Source organism: Xenopus laevis, chromosome 7L (assembly GCF_017654675.1).
Source record: "Xenopus laevis strain J_2021 chromosome 7L, Xenopus_laevis_v10.1, whole genome shotgun sequence".
Taxonomy (NCBI): domain Eukaryota; kingdom Metazoa; phylum Chordata; class Amphibia; order Anura; family Pipidae; genus Xenopus; species Xenopus laevis.
This window is the reverse complement of record NC_054383.1, coordinates 57,701,529-57,723,566: the sequence shown is the minus strand read 5'-3', so window position 1 is coordinate 57,723,566 and position 22,038 is coordinate 57,701,529. Positions and strand designations below refer to the sequence as shown.

Below are 22,038 nucleotides of genomic sequence, written 5' to 3'. Positions count from 1 at the left end.
AGTTATAGCAGAGGTCTGACCCAAGTCAGTGTAAATTAATTAGAAATAGATTTTCTATAGAGAGAAAAAGAGAACGGTACCGGCATAAAACTGATTTACAAAAAATTGGTCACTCCAAAGCCTTTAATTCCTCCCCACCTACCAAGCATCCAGATTAATAAGATTGGTAACTAATAAATGTTATAACACCAGGGTATTAGATCTAATAGGTCTGTTCCTTGCAGCTGATAAGCCAATGAATAATCCAATGAGTACAATTAATTAAGGTAAATACTCAAATTACTTATCAGATAAGTTCATTAATTATAAGTTAAGGTACAAAGGTACCTTAAATACCTTATGTATCAATCAATTAGCTATAAATTCATAGGACTGCAGTGCATAAATTATATATAAGCTAATATACAGTGAATTAGCTCCAATATACAATCAATTTGCTCCAAATTCATAAGACTAAAGTGCATTTCATAAATTATAAATAAGATAATTCCCAAGTGATTTGGGTAATTAGGTGGAAAAAATTGTGTAACAAACAGATTAGGGTTAATTCATCCCCAATTCTTCAATTCACTAATACATAGATCTAAAGTGAAGTGCAATGAATATTAATAGAATTCCAATCCCCAAATAATTTATAGTAGGTTAAAACTGTGGAATTATGTGACTAGCAATAAATTAGATTATAATATAAACCAATGCACTCAAATCATAGGAAGGTAGTAGGAAAAGGAAAAAAGAACGGTGGAGTTGTCCCAAAACTTAGTTTTTTTCTATCCCTGGGACACCACAAAGTAAAGGCAGGCAGGGTAACCGGGACTGTGGTCTAGTTTTTTACCGTATCCTATTCTTATCCTAAAATACCACAAATCATCGGCCCCATGGATTTACAGTGGTGTGAAAAACTATTTGCCCCCTTCCTGATTTCTTATTCTTTTGCATGTTTGTCACACAAAATGTTTCTGATCATCAAACACATTTAACTATTAGTCAAAGATAACACAAGTAAACACAAAATGCAGTTTTTTAAATGAGGGTTTTTATTATTTAGGGAGAAAAGAAATCCAAACCTGTGTGAAAAAGTAATTGCCCCCTGAACCTAATAACTGGTTGGGCCACCCTTAGCAGCAAAAACTGCAATCAAGCGTTTGCGATAACTTGCAACGAGTCTTTTACAGCGCTCTGGAGGAATTTTGGCCCACTCATCTTTGCAGAATTTTTGTAATTCAGCTTTATTTGAGGGTTTTCTAGCATGAACCGCCTTTTTAAGGTCATGCCACAACATCTCAATAGGATTCAGGTCAGGACTTTGACTAGGCCACTCCAAAGTCTTCATTTTGTTTTTCTTCAGCCATTCAGAGGTGGATTTGCTGGTGTGTTTTGGGTCATTGTCCTGCTGCAGCACCCAAGATCGCTTCAGCTTGAGTTGACGAACAGATGGCCGGACATTCTCCTTCAGGATTTTTTGGTAGACAGTAGAATTCATGGTTCCATCTATCACAGCAAGTCTTCCAGGTCCTGAAGCAGCAAAACAACCCCAGACCATCACACTACCACCACCATATTTTACTGTTGGTATGATGTTCTTTTTCTGAAATGCTGTGTTACTTTTACGCCAGATGTAACAGGACGCGCACCTTCCAAAAAGTTCAACTTTTGTCTCGTCGGTCCACAAGGTATTTTCCCAAAAGTCTTGGCAATCATTGAGATGTTTTTTAGCAAAATTGAGACGAGCCTTAATGTTCTTTTTGCTTAAAAGTGGTTTGCGCCTTGGAAATCTGCCATGCAGGCCATTTTTGCCCAGTCTCTTTCTTATGGTGGAGTCGTGAACACTGACCTTAATTGAGGCAAGTGAGGCCTGCAGTTCTTTAGATGTTGTCCTGGGGTCTTTTGTGGCCTCTCGGATGAGTTGTCTCTGCGCTCTTGGGGTAATTTTGGTCGGCCGGCCACTCCTGGGAAGGTTCACCACTGTTCCATGTTTTTGCCATTTGTGGATAATGGCTTTCACTGTGGTTCGCTGGAGTCCCAAAGCTTTAGAAATGGCTTTATAACATTTGAAATTGAACTCTGGTGTGATAAACCACAGTTAAGTTATTTTTTAACAAGGGGGGCAATCACTTTTTCACACAGGCCCATATAGATTTGGATTTTTTTTCTCCCTTAATAACGTAAACCTTCATTTAAAAACTGCATTTTGTGTTCAATTATGTTATCTTTGACTAATAGTTAACGGTTTTTGATGAGCAGAAACATTTAAGTGTGACAAACATGCAAAAGAATAAGAAATCAGGAAGGGGGCAAATAGTTTTTCACACCACTGTAGGTAAGCAAGATAGTGGAGATGAAGAAGATATGAATTTGCGCAATAGGTTGTAACAACGCCAACCCTCTAGGACCAATTCCGGACAAATTTTTCTAAAAAAACGCTAAAATTAAAAAACAAGGTTAAAACCAATTCAAGAGCAAGGTGAAAAAACAAATTTTTCTAAAAAAACGCTAAAATTAAAAAACAAGGTTAAAACCAATTCAAGAGCAAGGTGAAAAAACCTTGAGAAAGCACTGTGGTTCATTGCTCTAGAATTGGTTTTGACCTTGTTAATTTTCCGCCTGACCTCCCACCACAAGTGCCCGCCAGACTTCCTGGTTCCTATTATAGACCCACGCCCGCTGATGATGTCACAAAAGGGGCAGGGTGAGCAAGCACAGAATCTATAAAAGAAGAACCTGGAAGCCGGCATTTGACGGTGGCCACCCTCAGAGAAGAGTGTAAGGTCTGCCGAACCCGCCCCAATGACCAGCGGGTAAACCCACGGGTCCTTCGGGTATCGGGCTGGCCCGCACATCACTAGATCCTATATCTGCTAGGTTCATTCATCTATATCATTGCTCCATATCAGCTGCTCCCTGTGCTAATCCCTTCACTGGCTTCCAATTTTCTCTTGAATTAATTAAAATTACTAAAACTTTCAAGGCACTAAACAATGAAGGCCATCCCTATAGCTCGGCTCTTATATTAATGGGGTTGTTCACCTTCCAAACACTTTTTTCAGTTTAGTTGTTTTTAGATTGTTCCCCAGAAATAAAGACTTTTTTTCATCAATTACTTTCCATTATTTATTTTTTACTTTTTTTTCCAAAATCTAAGTTTAAAGTTGAATGTTCGTGTCTCTGGTGTTTGTCTGGCAGCTCAGTAATTCAGGTGCAGACTCTAAACTGTTACAATTTTGCTACATTTAGTTGATACATTTCTCAGCAGCATCTCTGGAGTATTCGCAACTATTGCATCAATTATATGAAACCCAGAAATTCTGCTTATTAGGGACAAAGATAAGAAATGTATCAACTAAATGTATCTGTTAGGGTTCCTGAACGCTGACCAGTGAGTGTATAAATGTAATCCTTATAGGGAGACCTCCAGCTAGGTAATACGAGCTCGGGAACAAGAAAGACACAGCACATAGGATGGCAGTTCAAGCTTGTTCAATTTATTATTTCCGCATACAGTTTATATACCCTTAATGAAAGTGAAGATCTGTAGGTCACAATAATACAAAACACAGGAGTATGATGAGTAACATCCTATATCCTGTGGTGGTACACATCAAGGATGTTAATTAGACAAATTTAGGCAGTCTAAAAAACTAGTAGAAAAACCTGCAAACGACAAGTTTGGAATAACCTGCAAACGACAAGTTTGGAATAAACAACTATTACATGATATATGTTCTTGTAGTGAACTCATTACAAAATGGATACAGTATTACAAAATGGAGTAAAGGTGGCCATACACGGGCCGATAAAAGCTGCCGACAGACAGAGTCGGCAGCTTATTGGCCCGTATATGGGGGCCCCCGACGATCTTCCCTGATCGAGATCTGGCCGAAAGTCGGCCAGATCTCGATCGGATGGGACTAAAAATCCCGTCGGATCGCGGCCACATCTGTTCGTTGATGCGGTCCCGCGATCCGACCGGCCGTTCGCGTTCGCTAGGATCCGATCGTTGGGCCCTAGGGCCCACGATCGGATCAGCCCAATATTGCCCACCTCAAGATGGGCATATCGGAGGGAGATCCGCTCGTTTGGCGACATCGCCAAACGAGCGGATCTCTCCATGTATGGCCACCTTAACTCAGGATATATGTAATACATGTTTATTACAAAATGGAGTAACATAATATTTGCTTATATATGCAATATGTGTTTTATCCCTCAATATGTGTTTTATCCCTCACAGTATCCATTTAGAACAGTTTACAGGGTCGGCGACCCCCCCTGCCAGAGCTGCTTCAGAAGCTGAAAATGAAACTTTACACTTCATTATTAGAAAAACAGTCACACATAGAAAATAGAAAGTCATGGAAAAAGTCGTTATTTCTGGTGATATAGCTGAAAACAACTAGATGTTTGGAGGTGAACTACCCCTTTAAAGTATACTCCTTCACACTACCTATACTCTGCTTCTGATATTGGCCTCTCTTCTCAAAACATGACTTCATCCCATTGCTAACTGCAAGAATTCTCCTGCTTGAATCTGGAACTCCCTCCCATGCCCTATCAGTCTCTTCCATTTCCTCTATTGTAATTTCAGGTAAAATTGTTGTACTGTGTTAGCCAGTAAAAACATTACAGGGCAACCCTTTTGAAATAAAAAATAAATGTGATACCTTTATTGGCTTACTGGTTTACTTCACTTGTCCAGTAGTATATGCTAGGCTCCATTTTGAACTACATGTATAATGCTAGAGTGGATCACATTATAATCTTTTGACCTATCCGGATGTTCACTGTTGTCAAGATCCTCACAGGTTTGAAATAAACTTCTCAACAATCTTTAAGGTGCCATTCTGATTGAGTGCAACTGTCTGCTGACATTTCTGAGGTTGTAAGTTATTGCTATCTCAAGACAACTTGATAAGTTAAAAGAGATCACACGTTCAATGCTTAGAAATGGAGGCAGAAAAAAGATAGCAAGCTTTCAAAACATTTTAGTTCCTTTTTCAGTTGATCCAAACGAAAGAGAGGAAATATCTGAAGCCTCTCAAATTTGCCTCAGAAGAGAAAAATTCCTTCCAAGATGGCAGTCGGACCAGTCCCTGGATAAAATTTCTGCTTAGAGCTATTTTCAGTAACCATGTATTTTCCCACTTGTTAAAAATCCATTCAATCCCTTCTTGAAACTGTCTAATCTATCTGCTAGTACAATCACTTTAAAGAGAGAATTCTGCAGCTTTACTGTGAAAAACCTTTTTCACATATTAAAGGGGTTGTTCACCTTCCAAACACCTTTTTTCAGTTCAATTGTTTTCAGATTGTTCCCCAGAAAATACTTTTTTTCAATCACTTTCCATTTTTTATTTTATGCTGTTTTTTTTCAAGTTTAAAGTGTAATATTCCTTTCTCTGGCAGTTTAGTAATTCAGGCACATACTCTAAATTTTGCAACATTTAGTTGATATATTTCTCAGGAGCATCTCTAGAGTATTAGCAACTACTGTATCAATTCTAACAGCTGCCTGTAATGAAATTCAAGGATTCTGCTCAGCAGGGCTTAAAGATATGAAATGTATCAACTAAATGTATCAATTTATAACAGTTTACAGGGTTGGTGACCCCCCCAGAGCTGCTTTAGAAGGTGAATATGAAACTTTACACTAGAATTGGAAAAAGTATTTATTTCTAGTGAACTATCTGAAACCAACTGAACTGAAAAAAGTGTTTTAAGTTTAACAACACTGGAATCTCCTTTCTTCTAGTCGGAATGGGTGCCATAGGGTCTGCTGGAAGGACCTAATGGCAATACACACATAGTTATCAAAACTCCCCCCATATACCTCAAAGAACCCCAGAATTATTGGCCCACCACAGATGTCACACTTAGAGGCATATAATTGCCAGGTTAAGATCATAATCCCTTCTTAAATATTGCAATAACCTCATCTTTCCTCCAGTCCTTATGAACCATACCAAATGAAAGTGAGTCTGAGAAAATCCAAAAAAGAGACCTAGTTTAAAATAACCTAAGGGTGTATTTCATCAGGCCCTGTACCTTGTTCAGGTTAATTTTATGTAAAGATTTATGTACCATATCCTGTGTCAGTCATTGACATGATTGAGCTCTGCTCCTACAAGTGAGTATGGAGACTCTTGACTCTTGTAGATAACACGTTGTCTAATTCTGGGCAAAGTCATTCTGTGGCTACTAAAGCAAATAAAGTTCTGTCTTCCATAAAAAAGGGCATTAACTCAAGGGATGAAAACATAATTATGCCTCTTTATAGGTCCCTGGTAAGGCCTCATCTGCAGTATGCAGTACAGTTTGGACTCCAGTCCTTAAGAGGGATATAAATGAGCTGGAGAGAGTGCAGAGACGTGCAACTAAATTGGTTAGAGGGATGGAAGACTTAAATTATGAGGGTAGACTGTCAAGGTTGGGGTTGTTTTCTCTGGTAAAAAGGCGCTTGCGAGGGGACATGATTACACTTTACAAGTACATTAGAGGACATTATAGACAAATAGCAGGGGATCTTTTTACCCATAAAGTGGATCACCGTACCAGAGGCCACCCCTTTAGACTAGAAAAAAATAACTTTCATTTGAAGCAACGTAGGGGGTTCTTCACAGTCAGGATAGTGAGGTTGTGGAATGCACTGCCGGGTGATGTTGTGATGGCTGATTCAGTTAATGCCTTTAAGAATGGCTTGGATGATTTTTTGGACAGACATAATATCAAAGGCTATTGTGATACTAAGCTATATAGTTAGTATAGGTATGGGTATATAGAATTTATTTAAAAGTAGGGAGGGGTGTGTGTATGTTTGCTGGATTTTCATTTGGAGGGGTTGAACTTGATGGACTTTGTCTTTTTTCAACCCAATTTAACTATGTAACTATGTAACTATGTAACTATTGTATAAACTGAAGAACTGATTAAGCACATTTGCTCTATCTGTATATAGCCAATCATTTGCATTAGCCCGTGGCACAATCAGTTCCTCATTTCCTATATTTGCTTTTCCGAGTGCTGTTTTTTTGTATTTTTATTATTTGTTTAATAATTTTTATGTTTTCCTTTAAGACTACCACCTTATTAATCAGAAAAAAAAAACATTTATTTAAATAAGCCTACTTGATACTTCTTAACTCTCTTCAACATTTTCTTGCTGTTTCTCTCCCCCAAATGATTGACTTCTATATATTATTTATTAAATTTATATAAATTAAGAGGATTCAGAATCAGGGAAACTGTGCCAACAGAAAAGCACATAGGTTTATAAAACATAAAAACACATGCTCCCTAAGGCCCAGAGTTGTCACTGTGGTAAACCTTAGACAAAATGAGCATTTTAAAATGTAAACAAAACAATGCATATCTCTTATTTAGCAACCATAAATGTTTACTTCTCACTTAAAATGGAACATAAAACACCACGAGCATAATCATGTTTTCATTAGTTAAAAGTTTAAAAAACAGCTTAACTGCTTCAAAATGTCAGTTGATTATCAAAAACATATCAGTTGGGGTGTCCAAGAGACATGAAGTTAATTAAAATCCTAGTGTGAGCTGGATCCTTCCAAATGTGTTGTTTCCTACAAGTTATACTATTATAGTCATAAATCACCCTTGTGAACATACCAGTTAATAGGCAAATCATAGCCAGAAAGGGGTTACAATGTTCTCTTAAATAGTTAAGGTGGTGTAAGCAAGGTGAACCTTTATGTGTGAAAAATGCAGAATCAGTGATTATTGCTAGTGAGCAATAAAATACACATACAGTAAATAGTAGTATAGTTAAATATATTAACTTAGCTTTTGTGATGATGATTACCACTTCAGAGATAACCAGTTCAGTATAATCAGTTAAATTGAAAGGAAGGACAGGATCCTGGCCCATCTGCCACCTGAGACAGTTTGCTGCTGCGCTCCCTCTCCCTCATGCGCTCAACTTTTTAGACTAGAGGGGTCCACAATGTCGTGGAGTGGTCCCTGGGAGAGGATCCTAATGAGGTGTGGAAGCTCTCCTTTTATGATATAGATTCAAGGAGGCATCCAACCTTAGGTGCTGACTAAAAGAGTCAATGATGTTCTGCACCTAAGATTGTGAATTTTGGATTTGATTATGTTATGTTTGATATGCTTGGTCATTCTTATAGAGGAGCAATTGCAAAAATGAAAATTTAATATAAGTATTGTGTCATGAAAATAAGAAACTTTTAAAATATAATCAAATACAATTGTTGTTTCTAAAATAATTGAGTTACTTATTTGCTTACTTACATACTTTTCAGCATCACACAATCAGCAGTCTCTCTTTATTCAGGTTAACTAAATAAAATATATAATGCAAATGTATATATTAAATTTAGGAATAAGCCCTATACTACAAGGGGACAAACCAATTGATCACTGTTTTATTTTTACCATTTTTCCAAAACTTAAGTTTAATGTTCTTGTCTCTGGTGTTTGTCTGGCAGCCCAGTAATTCTAAACTGTTATAATTTACTACATTAGTTGATACATTTCAACATCATCTGTGGGATGTTAGTAACTTTTGTATCAACAGCTGCCTTTAAAGGGATTGTTCACATTCCAAACTTTTTTAGTTGAGTTGTTTTCTGATTGTTCTCCAGAAATAAATACTTTTTTTCTATTGGTTTCCGTTGTTTATCATTTATTGTTTTTTCAAAATCTAAGTTTAAAGTTTAAAGGGGTTGTTCACCTTCAATGTCCAAATCTTATGAAACCACTAAAAACATTTTCATTGTGTTAGAAAACCCATTTGCCATAAAAAAAAGTAAAAAGGTCATTGTAAAAGCTAGTTTATATATCATTTAAATCTGTCCTTCTCCTGTCTCTGATCAGTTTTCTGAAGGATGGGAGTGGCCTGTTTTAAACCTGCACTTCCTATATGATTACATCATCACTTTCAGGCTTTGCCCTTACTTTGTTCTTATTGGACATTGATACTGTCCTCCCCTTGTAATTCATTGGTTGCTTGTGCACTTGTAAGTAGTCACATAAATTCAAAGGCCATTGGTTAATTTCTCCCTTGCATTGGCTGCTATCTTGTGTTCATTACCTGAGTGTCTCACACAGGTAAAAGACCCAGCATATCCCAAATCTAACACATTGTTACTATGCAAATAATTATATACATTAATGGACATGTAAACTCTATAAACCCTTACCATGTCATTAAATTGGGCACATATTCCCCACACAAAATGCATCATTGTCTCTGTATTTTTCCCCTCCGTTAGTCTGCACTGTAGTGTTTTCCTGAATGCAAGATCTGCTTCAACCAGGCCGACATTTTCTATCAGCTACATAATCATTTATTTTTGTAAATCCAGCCACGCCTGATGACCTTGCTCAGAAGTTTTGTTTTGTAATGTAACTTTATTAAGTATGTGTAATCCTACTCACTCCTACATGTAACCCCACTCACTCATATGCATAATCCCACTCATACATGTAATCCCACTCACTCAGACATGTAATCCCACTCACTCATATGCATAATCCCAATCAAACATGTAATCCCACTCACTCATATACATAATCCCACACACTCATATGCACAATCCCACTCATACAAGTAACCCCACTCACTCATACAAGTAATCCCACTCATACATGTAATCCCACTCACTCATATGCATAATCCCACTCAAACATGTAATCCCACTCACTCATATGCATAATACCACTCATACATGTAATCCCACTCACTCATATGCATAATCCCACTCACTCATACATGTAATCTCACTCATATGCATAATCCCACTCATATGCATAATCCCACTCATACTGGTAATCCCACTCACTCATATGCATAATACCACTCATACAGGTAATCCCACTCAGTCAGGTGCATAATCCAACTCATACATATGCATAATCCCACTCACTTGTATGCATATCCCATTCATGCATGTATTCCCACTCACTCATACATGTAATCCCACTCACGCATATGCATAATCCCACTCACTCATATGCATAATCTCTCTCACTCATATGCATAATCCCACTCATACATGTATTCCCACTCACTCATATATGTAATCCCACTCACTCATATGCATAATACCACTCATACATAGTATAATCTCACTCATACATGTAATAATACTAACACATTTAATCCCACTCACTCATACATGCTAGTAACTCAGAGTCAGAGGCAGCAGAAGCCACCAATGCAGCGAGAAGTGCAAATCTGCTCAATAATGTTCCTAGTACGTTCTTGGCAGATAGAGCCCTTGTCTGCCAGAATATACAGTATGTGTGTGCTTGGCAAACAAAGTGTTAAAGTACAAGGCTCCACTGAGAACTGCAGGTAGTACAGTATTCTTTGGGGGGGGAAGCAGGTATATGCACTTTGCTTTGGAGTGCAGAGATTTCCTGAATTTTTTAGTGCAGAGAAGGATGCAATTGTAAAACACAAAAGTGATCTACCATGTTTTTTTGCATGCACAGTATAAAATGCTCCTGCAATGTATCTACTGCAAATGCACCATACTAGAACAGGGGGCACTTGGGAGGAAGAATCAGAATTGTGGTGTAGTACCTATCATTACACAGTAACCTTGGGCTATAGGTGTACAAGGCCAGTATATGTAATGTGTAAAGTACATGTGTGCACATTTTATCCTGTCAGAGGGTAATCAAAACAGAAAGTGGATCAGATGCATGTGGATGTGCATGCTTATTGGGGTTTTTCAGTCTGATTTACTTACAAGACACTTTTATCCTTGCCCGCAGGCTATACATAGCAGGTTGGAGGTTATAGTAGAATAACTTGACGATCTTTAGATAATTAAATCATTGAGATGTACACGCAAATGATGCTGCTAACATTTGCCCATATATCACAATCTCTGGAAGGTAATTTGATACATTTGGGGTGATTTAACTTATGCTCCCCAAAAACATCCCTTAGGGCATTTTATGTGATTTGCAACTGCAAAATGCATTTTGGCCATTTATATGCATTTTTAAAAGCAACTTATGGCTCTTCCTCAAGCGCAGTAAACCTGCATTCCAGTGCGTTCAGCCAGTGCAGCACAGATAGAAACACAGACAACTCTTTTACATTGCCCCCGTACTGACACAGGCCCATGTAAGTGTCAAACACAGAATGTTGCATTCCACCTGCATTCAGAGCTTACATGTGTCTGTGCCATTATGGGAAAGAAAATGCAGCATGTGGCATCTTGATGAAACACTCAAACCTGCCATTATCCAGAAAGCCACAGGTCCCGAGCATTCTGGATAACAGGTCCCGTACCTGTAGTAATAAAACAGTAACTTGTACCACAACAAATCTCCATGTGTGCCAGTACTCTGGGAATTCTGCTTTTGGCCGATATGTAATATGTAATAGTACCTTACTTTTCAAAACCATAAAAAATCCCTGTAGCTGGTATCGTGTGTTGTTTGTGTATAAATGAGGTTAAATAGAAATTTTATTAAAAGGAAAAAAAAATATCACAGGCTATGGGGACTGATTTCTTACAGAAAACAGGTCAGTTTAAGTACTAGCAGCATTGTGTGCATATAAGTGGTATTCTCTGGTACAAGCAAAGGTAGTTCTCCTTGGACAATCATTGATGCACACAGGGCATTATTGGTCTATTAAATCTGACAAACATGCAAAATTCATGATTGTCCAACAGGCAGTTCCTCTGCTATTGCCTTTTAATATTACTTTATTATCACAATTATCAGATATCCCTTACTGTATTTGAAAAGTGAAAAATACCACTGCAAAGTCCTTTCAAATTCTCTAATCAAACAAATATATATATATTCCTTAATTGAAACAGGTACAAAGGAGTTTAAGGTTAATAATAAATCCCAGGAGGTGTTATTGATAGATATTCCACTGAATCCTTTGGTATTGGTGCTGGGGAAGAGAATCCCTAATATAAATATTCCAACCCAAAAACTAGCCAACTCAATTTTAACAGCTGCCAGATGTACTATAGCGGGGAAATGGAAAAATACCTTTCCTCCAACGGAGGCTGACCTCTTGGAGAGAGTTCGGTATATTAGGAGGATGGAACAGCTGACTGCACTCCGAAATGATAATGTTGATAACTTTAACAAAATTTGGTATAGCTGGGACATTGCCCAACTGGGAGGACCATTGCAGGTAACTTAGTCCAGAGAGCTGGGCGGCTAATAAACCTAGCATCCAGTTCATTAGACTGATCTCTTGAGAGGGGAAAATCGGGGGGGCTGGAACGTACTGGGGACAGGGTGCCTAGGAACTCACTGTGCCCGAGGGGAGTATGAGGAGAAATGGCCACTAAAAGGAGTATATGTGATTTACCTCTATCTACTGATACCCTATATGCCTGTACGATGGGGAAAAGCAATGGAGTTATCCCTATGTTCACCCTTAGTAAGGAACACTTTGTGCCCCACTGTTCACTTTTGCATATGTTTAAATGGAATGTCATTTGGATGCACCCCTAGGCTTGCGGGGTGTTCCCGATACTACTCAGATGTAACTGTATATGTCTACTTCTTGACCACTGGATCCTTTTTGTTTTTGTATTATCTTTATTTTTGCAATGTTTTGTATGAAAAAAAATATTTTCTTGGAAAATCTCAATAAAAAGAAAGTTAAAAAAAATAATAAATCCCAGGGCTGTCTGGTGTAATGATTACAGAGTAATTAATAAAATAAATCCTCTTACTTCAGCAAATACTGCTAAAATGTAATGTATGTGACACAGGCAGAGTTGTGTTTGGAAAGTTAAAGTGCACAGTCATTTGAGTATAGAATACAGACAAAATAAGAACACTCTGCTAAGGTGATGTGCTTGTATTGCTCATTTATTTGTACATCTTATTGTGCAGAACATTTACTCAAGACTCTCAAGACTTATTCCCCTCTAGAAAATGGAGCCTGTCCACTTATAACTTACCCCCAAACACTGAGAAATGTCATCTGAGCCCTGCCTGAAAGTGAGACTATTCACCAGCACTCCCCAACTACAAAAATTAAATTTTCTCCTCACAAACCCCATTATAACACAGCCATCCTCCACACACACAAAAGACAAAGTTCTCTCTCCTCACATGTTCCCACAAGTGATAGACCTTCCACCCAGCACTGACTTTACCTTCCCTCACACACAGTCACTCCATGAACCCCTCCTCCCTCCCTGTGGATCAGTCACAGATCACTTGTCACTTCACACAGCAGCTCCCTCCTTCAACCCCACACAAGCCTGTGCCCCCCGCACCCTCCTCTTCCCCCCTGTGAATATGACACTCTGTCCTCCCAACACACACAAGCAGCTAAACATTCACCTCCTTCAAGTCAGCCCCTTCACATAAAAAAACTTCTCTGTGCATACGTGCTGCCACACCAAGTCCCACCAGAAGAGTTCTCCTCTCCTCACATGCTGGTCCAGCCCTGCCCTACAGACCAGTGTGTATGCAAATTAACAACACTGACTAGGGATGAGAAGGAGACTGACAGGAGAATCAGCCAATCAGAGTTAAGCTTCAGAAACTGCTGCATGTGTGTACTTCCTGCTTCTGCCAGGAGTGTGTATGATGTAAAATAAGGAAGTACAATAGTCACTGTAGCGTTTTTGGGGGTCGGCGACCCCCCAACAGGGGGCCCATGATGAAAGAGTCCCATCTGCAAAGGGATCCATCTGAGGTGAATATCTCATCAACTGCACATTTTTTGTTAAACATTTATGTGGCAAAGCTTGTTATTTTTACATGAACTGTTACAGTTTTGAAAAATTAAAACAAATTGCAAATTGTCTCAAAATATCACTCTCTACATCATACTAAAAGTTATCTCAAAGGTGAACAACCCCTTTAATTTTTCAGGATTCATTGAGGTGCCGAGAGATTGGCAAATTACTAATGTGGTGCCGCTATTCAAAAAGGGATCCTATTCTCAGCCTCAAAACTATAGGCCAGTTAGTCTGACGTCTGTGGTAGGAAAGCTTTTCGAAGGGTTAATAAAGCATAAGATACTGGACTTCATAGCAAATAACAATACTATGATTTTGTGCCAGCATGGTTTTTATGCATAATAGATCTTGCCAGACTAACTTAATTTCTTTTTATGAGCAGGGAAGCAGGGACCTCGATTCTGGGATGGCAGTGGATGTGATTTACTTAGACTTTGGTAACGCATTTGATACACAGAAGATTACTGGTTACGGAATGTTGGCCTGATCTAAAAGATAGATTACAAAGAGTGGTGGTAAATGGAACATTTTCTTATTGGACCAGTGTTGTTAGTGGAGTACCGCAGGGCTCTGTACTCGGTCCCTTGCTTTTCAACTTGTTTATCAATGGCCTGGAGGTAGACATTGAAAGTACTGTTTTTATTTTTGCAGATGATACTAAATTGTGCAGAACTATAGGTTCCATGCAGTATGCTGCCACTTTGCGGAGTGATTTGGAGTTAGGAAACTGGGCAGCAATCTGGAAAATGTGATTCAATGTTGATAAATGCAAGTTATACACTAAGGGGCAGATTTATCAAAGGTCGAGGTGAATTTTCAAAGAAAAGAAATTCAAATTCCGAGCTATTTTTTGTGTACTTCGACTAGGGAATAGTCCAAATTCAATTAGATTTTGAAAAAAACCAAAAATTAGAATATCGAAATTTATCATGTACTGTCTCTTTAAAAATTCAACTTCGACCATTCAATATCTAAAACTTGTCGAATTGTTGTTTTAGCCTATGGGGGACCTCCTAGAACCTATTTGGTGTCAATCAAAGTTTTTTTGGGGAAAAACTTTGAATCGAATTTGATCGAATGGACTATTAATTCGATTCATACAATTCAAACTCTGCCAAATATGGACCTATTCGACCGAAAACGGCCAAAAAAAACTTTGACTTAATTTCGGTTGGTCTTTTTGAAAAGTTTTTCAAATTCGAAATTCGACCCTTGATAAATATCCCCCTGAATGGCAGTGTGTTGGAGAAGGATCTAGGAGTTTTTGTAGATAACAAGTTGTCTAATTCTTGGAAGTGTCATTCTGTGGCTACTAAAGAATATAAAGTTCTGTCTTGCATAAAAAAGGGCATTAACTCAAGGGATGAAAACATAATTATGCCTCTTTATAGTTCTGTGGTAAGGCCTCATCTGGAGTATGCAGTGCAGTTTTGGACTCCAGGCCCTAAGAGGGATATAAATGAGCTGAAGAGACTAAACTAAACTGGTTAGAGCGATGGAAGACTTAAATTATGAGGGTAGACTGTCAAGGTTGGTGTCAGGTCTTATCCTGGTGGTCTAGTTGGCAGTGGGGTCCACCGCCGCTGCTTCAGAGTGGACACGCTGCGCAGCTCCTTCTGCTTCAAGTGCCCATTCCTCTATGGCGCGCATGGGTTTATGCGCCGGCGTGATGACGTCACGCTATGGCGCGAAATACAAAAAGTACAAAAGGGGATTTCAGTGTGAAAATGGTTCCCTGTTGTTAGGTTCAATTTGCCTTGTTCCTGGGTGCTTTATAACTTGAATCCTGATTGATCTATTGTGTTTTGACCCTTGCCTGCCTGTTTGACTCTTCTGACCTTTCCAATCCTGATCCTGCCTGTCTGTCCACTGACTATTCTACATTCTCCAATCCTGATTCTGGCCTGTCTGACGATTCTCTGCCTGTTCCTGGTGGTGTTCTTCCTTCCAGTGTCTTGGTGAGACAATTGTGCCCCTTTGCTTGTCCAGAACAGTTTGCTTTGCTCCTCTCTCAGACAAGACCTGGCGGGATCCAATTAGCCGAGGGCTCCTCCCAAGGTGAAAGGCGCTGGTTAAAGGCAGAAGTGAGAGCCGAGGCCAGTGAGCCTAGCTTGGGTTCTGGATATAGGGTGCCGAACGTGACAGTTGGGGCACTTGCGAAGGGACATGAGTACACTTTACAAGTACATTAGAGGACATTTTAGACAAATAGCAGGGGACCTTTCTACCCATAAAAAGGATCACCGTACCAGAGGCCATCCCTTCAGACTAGAAGAAAATAACTTTAATTTCAAGCCATGTAGGTGGTTCTTCACAGTGAGGACAGTGAGGTTGTGGAATGCACTGCCAGGTGATGTTGTGATGGCTGATTCTGTTAATGCCTTTAAGAGTGACTTCTTGGAGTGATTTCTTGGACACACATAATATCAAAGGCTATTGTGATACTTATAGTATAGTTTTATATATATATATATATATATATATATATATATATATATATATATATATATATATATATATATATATAATTATGTTAAATTATGGAGGGATGTGTGTATGGATGCTGGGTTTTCATTTGGAGGGGTTTAACTTGATTGACTTTGTCCTTTATCAACCCAATTTAACTATGTAACTATATAATAAAGGGAGAAAAGTAATACTATATGGCTGATTTATTAAAGCTCTTTGAAATTTAACTTCCTCTTCACAATAGAGAGAGAACCCCAGTTCTATACATTTTTCATATCTGCTTTATGTTCACTTCAGACAGAGGGGGCATATAGGTTATGGAATTTATAATGTAAAGCAATAGGTCATAGAATTTATAAGCAAATCAATGTGCCATTTCATCAGACTGTATTTGAAACCATTTCTATTGGGAGTTAAAGCTCAGTAGCAATGCTAAAATTACCAAATATTTGTATAAAAATGCACCTTATTTTCTATCTAAAACCCAGATTACGGCAAACTTGAGATATACATTTTGACCTCCCCCCCCCCCACAAAGGATTGCGCTACCCAGGCACACTAATGAAACTACATCTAAAACAGATGCACTTGCTAGCCTAAAAAACTAGACTCTATACACCGCATGTGGTTCAAAGAACCACAACAGAACCTCATCTAAGAAGTGGCAACACTGGGGCACATACTACACATACTCATACCTTGTGATTAACCGACACCAAGAATACTACATCCCAACATCCAACTATGCAACCCTGAACAACCACAAGGGAAAAACGAATTAACCATACCACCACTCCAGCTAAAGACCCCCAGATGGATAATTACATCTATTTTACCTCAAACCTATGGATAAATATCTGGGTCATTTACCCCCTCCAGCGGGGGCCCAGAACCGGAAAAAAAGAGAAACCTTCTGCTTCTGATGCTTCTGCATCCCCACAATAAACCCCGGCATCTCCAGCTAGTTTTACAAACCCAACAGACATGGTACCTACAACTGAGTTGGTCCAAGTCCTAGCACCTCTGCTTGATCAAAAGTTGGCAAGCATAAAGGATGAACTCTTGCAACAATCCTCCAACCAATCACAATGCATCCAGGAGGCAGAAGATAGGATTTCTACCTTGGAAGATGACCTAACAAAGGCACAAAACCAAATTGATCTCCAGCAATGCCACATTACAATCCTTACTGAAAAAATGGATGATTTGGAGAATAGAAGCAGGAGGAATAACCTACCTAAATAGGAATAAGCCCCTTACAACGCCTGATCCCACTTTCCCCCCCTATTCTTTTACAAGAGTGTGGTATATACTATGTTATGTGATATGTACTTTAACAAATGGGTATTGTTATTTGTTTATATTGTAAATATTGTGAATGCTCACTGGGACAGGACCAGATACTCTCCCAAACAATCTACTTCTCCTCCATCTTCACACTAGTTAAGATGAATTTCTGGCTTTTTTTTTTTTTTGGAAACCTCTCTGGCACTGCCGCCTGGGATCGTTGTTATGCTGAATATTTGTATTATCTTGATATCTGGAATCCTATGGTTTGAAAAAAAAATTAAATAAAAACAATATATAAAAAAATGACAGAAGTAGTTGGTTGTTGCTCAGAGAAAAACTGTTTGACTATGAAAACGTGTAAAAACAATAGAGAAGCAAATCTTGGGATTTGAAAATTTATACAGCAGGATCAATGCTCTCAATAATTGAAAATGGGCCAATAAATTATAAGTATGCTAAGACAGCAGATTTCTAAAATAATTTGCATTTGTCCATTTATATACTTTGAATAAGAATTTGTACTTTCCAAAGATTTTCTGAGGTTAATTTACTCATAAACTTACTTTGTTTTTAGAGGGGTTATTTAGCAAAGGTCGAGTTGTTTTTTTTTCCACAAAAAAATTTAGTTTTTAAAGGGTATTTTTATTTCAAAAATAGATTTTTCAGATTAAAATAAAACTCAAAATTCGAGTTTAAAAAAAAAAACTTGATTTTTTTCTAGATTTATTATACCCCAAAGCAGGAAAGTGCTTGAATCTGAAAATACACCATCTAAAACCTGTTGAGGTCATGTAAAAGTAAAGGGCAGACGTCCCTTGAACCATTTGAAGATGTTAATAGCCTTCATGATGTTCAAGTTCTTTTCGGTGGGTTTTGCTCGAAAAATAGGATCAGTTTGTGTGATTGTTTGTTTTTTTTTTGCCGAAAACTCAAATTAATTCGAGTATTTGAGTTTTTCACCCCGACTACACTGATTTGAGTATTTTCCATATAAGTTTTTTCTTAAATTAGAAACCATTTAATTTGTGAGCTCATTCATTGTCTCAAAAAACTCTAAAATTCAACCTTTGATAAATAACCCGTAAAATGTAGGCAGTTGCCAGTCTCAAAAATTCATACACACTTATTACATATTTGGATCCCTACATGCCGTATATTTTGGTAACCCTATGGGAACATTGAGCATCAAATTGTCCAGAAAAATCCTGGCATTAATATTTAATGTTTTGTCTTTGTACTAAATACATAGATAAGGCATTTTTCAGAGTTTTAGATGGTGTGCAGTATTACAGTGCTAAGATTTGTTTTCTGAATATGTACTTTCCAAATGTATATGGGGTTTTCTGGGGTGAACTTATAGTTAACATGATTTTTTGGCATTGCAGTTAATGTTTGTGTGTTTTTGATGTGTAATGATGTGGTGCTTTGAAAAGGCGGTATTTGGGGTTTTTAACTTAACCTCACAAATATGTAATTATGAAAAATTTATTTGTTTAGATATTTATATCTAATTTTTAAACTTACTAGATAAACTAAAAGTGAAAGAGCACTAAACTGACTTGCATTTACCACTACTGAAATACAAAACTGGCTGGCATTTTAAGGAGTAATGGAAATTTTGTTTGTTAAAGCATGAAGATGGGGAGTCTGGCAGCCAGTTACATTTCATATGGTGTTCTGTAGCATTCCATGGGTTGAAACTCGTAGCTTACTTCACTTGCATCAGATTTGCATAGACAAATGTCAACATTAGTGATGAGTTGACTAATACAGTACATTAGTATTCGCCAGCTATGGATTTGTGGCAAAATTCTGAATTTTGCCATGTGAAACTGCTGCAAGGACTCGCAGAATGCCCATAAGAAAAAAACGCCAATTAACTTTAATGCATTTGGAGAAAAAAAGTCACCATAAGAAAAAACGCCCATTGACTTTAATGTATTAGGGGGAAAAAAAGTCGCCATATGAAAAAACACCTGTTGACTTTAATGCATTAGGACAAAAAAGCCGCCATTAAGAAAAAACACCCATTGACTAATACAGTACATTAGTACAAAAACAGTTGCCATACAAAACAACCCCCATTGACTTTAATGCATTTGGAGCGAGAAAAATTGTTGCACCCATAAATATTTTTTGCGAGTAAAAACGCCCATTGACTTCAAAGCGTTATGTGAATTCTCACAGTTTCTTGAAATTTTTAGTAGTTTCACTAATTTTCAGGCAAATCGAAATGGGACAGATTCGCTCATCACTAGTCAACATGTACCATGCTAAATTTGCTTTACACTTATCTTTAAAAAGCACACAAATACTTTACTCAATGTTCTAGCTATGAATTCGTGACATTACTGTATGATGTGTAAGCTGGCTACTACATTTTTTGCTGTTTTTAATAGCAAAAGAGTTTTTAGAAGCTTTAATTTTATATTTTAATACAAATTACTTCAAATATAGATCAAATTACTTATTTTATGTGTTGTCATGCTGGCGTATAGTTTTTATGTAAATTCACAAAAAACGATTGTGATAAAAAGCTTTGATGTCACAATTTTTGTACACATTGATGGCCTGCAGCTGTAAAGATTATCATGGTATATATGGCTACTCCAGCCCTTGTCCAGTGAGAAAAGTGGAGGGATGCTATGTGCACCATGCTAAAATAAGCTCCATGAAAAAGTCAATGGCAGATTGAAGTTGCTTCTTGACATCGTTATCTGCACTGGATAATCTGAAAGATATGGGGTTTTCGTCTGATAATCCAAAAATAACAATTCAATTTGATACTTGATTTTTTCCTGATATTTTGTTGCTCCGATTTTTTCGAGGAAATTATTGATAAAGGAGTTCATATCAGGAAGAAAGTTTGGTTGTTTTCCAAAAAAAATTAGATTTATTTTAAGTTTTAGTAAATGTCCTCCCAACACTTTCTGGTTTCACCCACTTTAGTATAAAGCCATTTTGCTATCTTTCTACTGAACAGTTTGATGCCTGTATACCAATTCAACATCTACAAAAACAGCACCTTGCCGCACATCCCCAGCAAATTCTATATATCCAAGTTATTTAATATATGTGTGTATGTGTATATATATATATATATATATATATATATATATATATATATATATATATATATATACACTATTTTGTAAATATTGAGCGAAGTGATGCCTTCTGGAATCAGAAATTATTTACTTGTCTCATGCCATACACACAGCACTGCCTAGATACCAAAAATGAGAGTTTAATCCCATAAGGCATCATGGGTGGAGACATGCTAATCACTCCTTTGTTTCGCTTTAGCCTACTATATAGCAAGAACCGTTGGTTTATAGCACAGGTACAGTCTAATGGTTCAGAGCCATAAATACCTTCTGATTCCAGAAGGCATCACTTTGCATATAATTGCTAGCTAAGGGCTTTTTGGCTCCTTTCAGCCCTTCTCACCCTAACCAGATTTGGCTCCCCATTTTATATATAGAGCAGTAATAGCACCTTGCAGAATAATTTTAATATAACATTGAATTTGAATCTATATAACCTCAATCTTGCGGAAGATGGCCTCTAATGGTGGCTTGCAAGGCACATTTTCGTATAGCGATACAGATTTGGTCAGTATCCGTAATATCTTTGAGGGTTCTGTGGATTTGTTCGCTACTCCTTCTATAACTGGCTGTCCGTGTTAATTTGAAACGCTGGGTAAAAGACAAATAGAGCTGCAATTGCATGGGCGCATATTAACTGAATACCTCCGGTTACAAAGAATACCCAGGGGACTACGTGTTAACTTACAGCCCACGCTATTTACACAAAATGAGGATTTTAAAATTACATTCGCAGGCATTATCAATAAATGCTCGCTGGACTTGATTGCCTTAAAAATTTAATTAATACAACAGGAACTTGATAATGTCAGTAGAAAGATAGCAAAATGGCTTTATACTAAAGTGGGTGAGTACCCAAATGAATATTATCCAAGACACTTTTAAAATCTACCCTCTTAGAAGAGGAATTCCAACAGTTCCAAAGTAAGATGGAGGGCGTACTGGAGCAGTTTAAAGGGGAAGTCACTCTTATAAAAAAGCAGAAATTCGATCGGGATGCTACTGACTACGAACGTGGCATACAAGTGATTATTTTGTAATCGGGAGTCCATGCATCTGATTTCCGTATATCTTTGAACACAGCCAGAGGGACATGCCCCAGTTCCAAAGGCAAAAAGAGTACTTAAAAGAGTAAGATTAGGATGAGAGTGGGAGATCATCTAAGACTTTTAGAAAGGAGAGAGGTATAGTGGATTAGAACTTTAGAACCATTAGAACTTAATCATGAATTTGATGTCACCTGCTATACTTAAATATGAAAGAGCAGGGAACTGCTTGATGCTTTGGAGACCTCTTTACTGGAGAACTGTTAATAGAATAAATATCTTTATTGGAGAATTGCTAATAGAAGGAATTAGTGGTGGCTTTTACAGCTTATAACACATGTATGGGATTGGATATTTGTGTAAAGTGATTTATATAAACCTTTTTGATGTTTTTGA

General features: G+C 37.7%; 1 protein-coding gene across 4 annotated transcripts in view; it reads left to right on the top strand.

Moving 5' to 3' along the window:
- lrmda.L (leucine rich melanocyte differentiation associated L homeolog) overlaps nucleotides 1-22,038 on the top strand; it is a 991,211-nt gene that overhangs the window by 129,320 nt on the left and 839,853 nt on the right. The window lies entirely within an intron of this gene.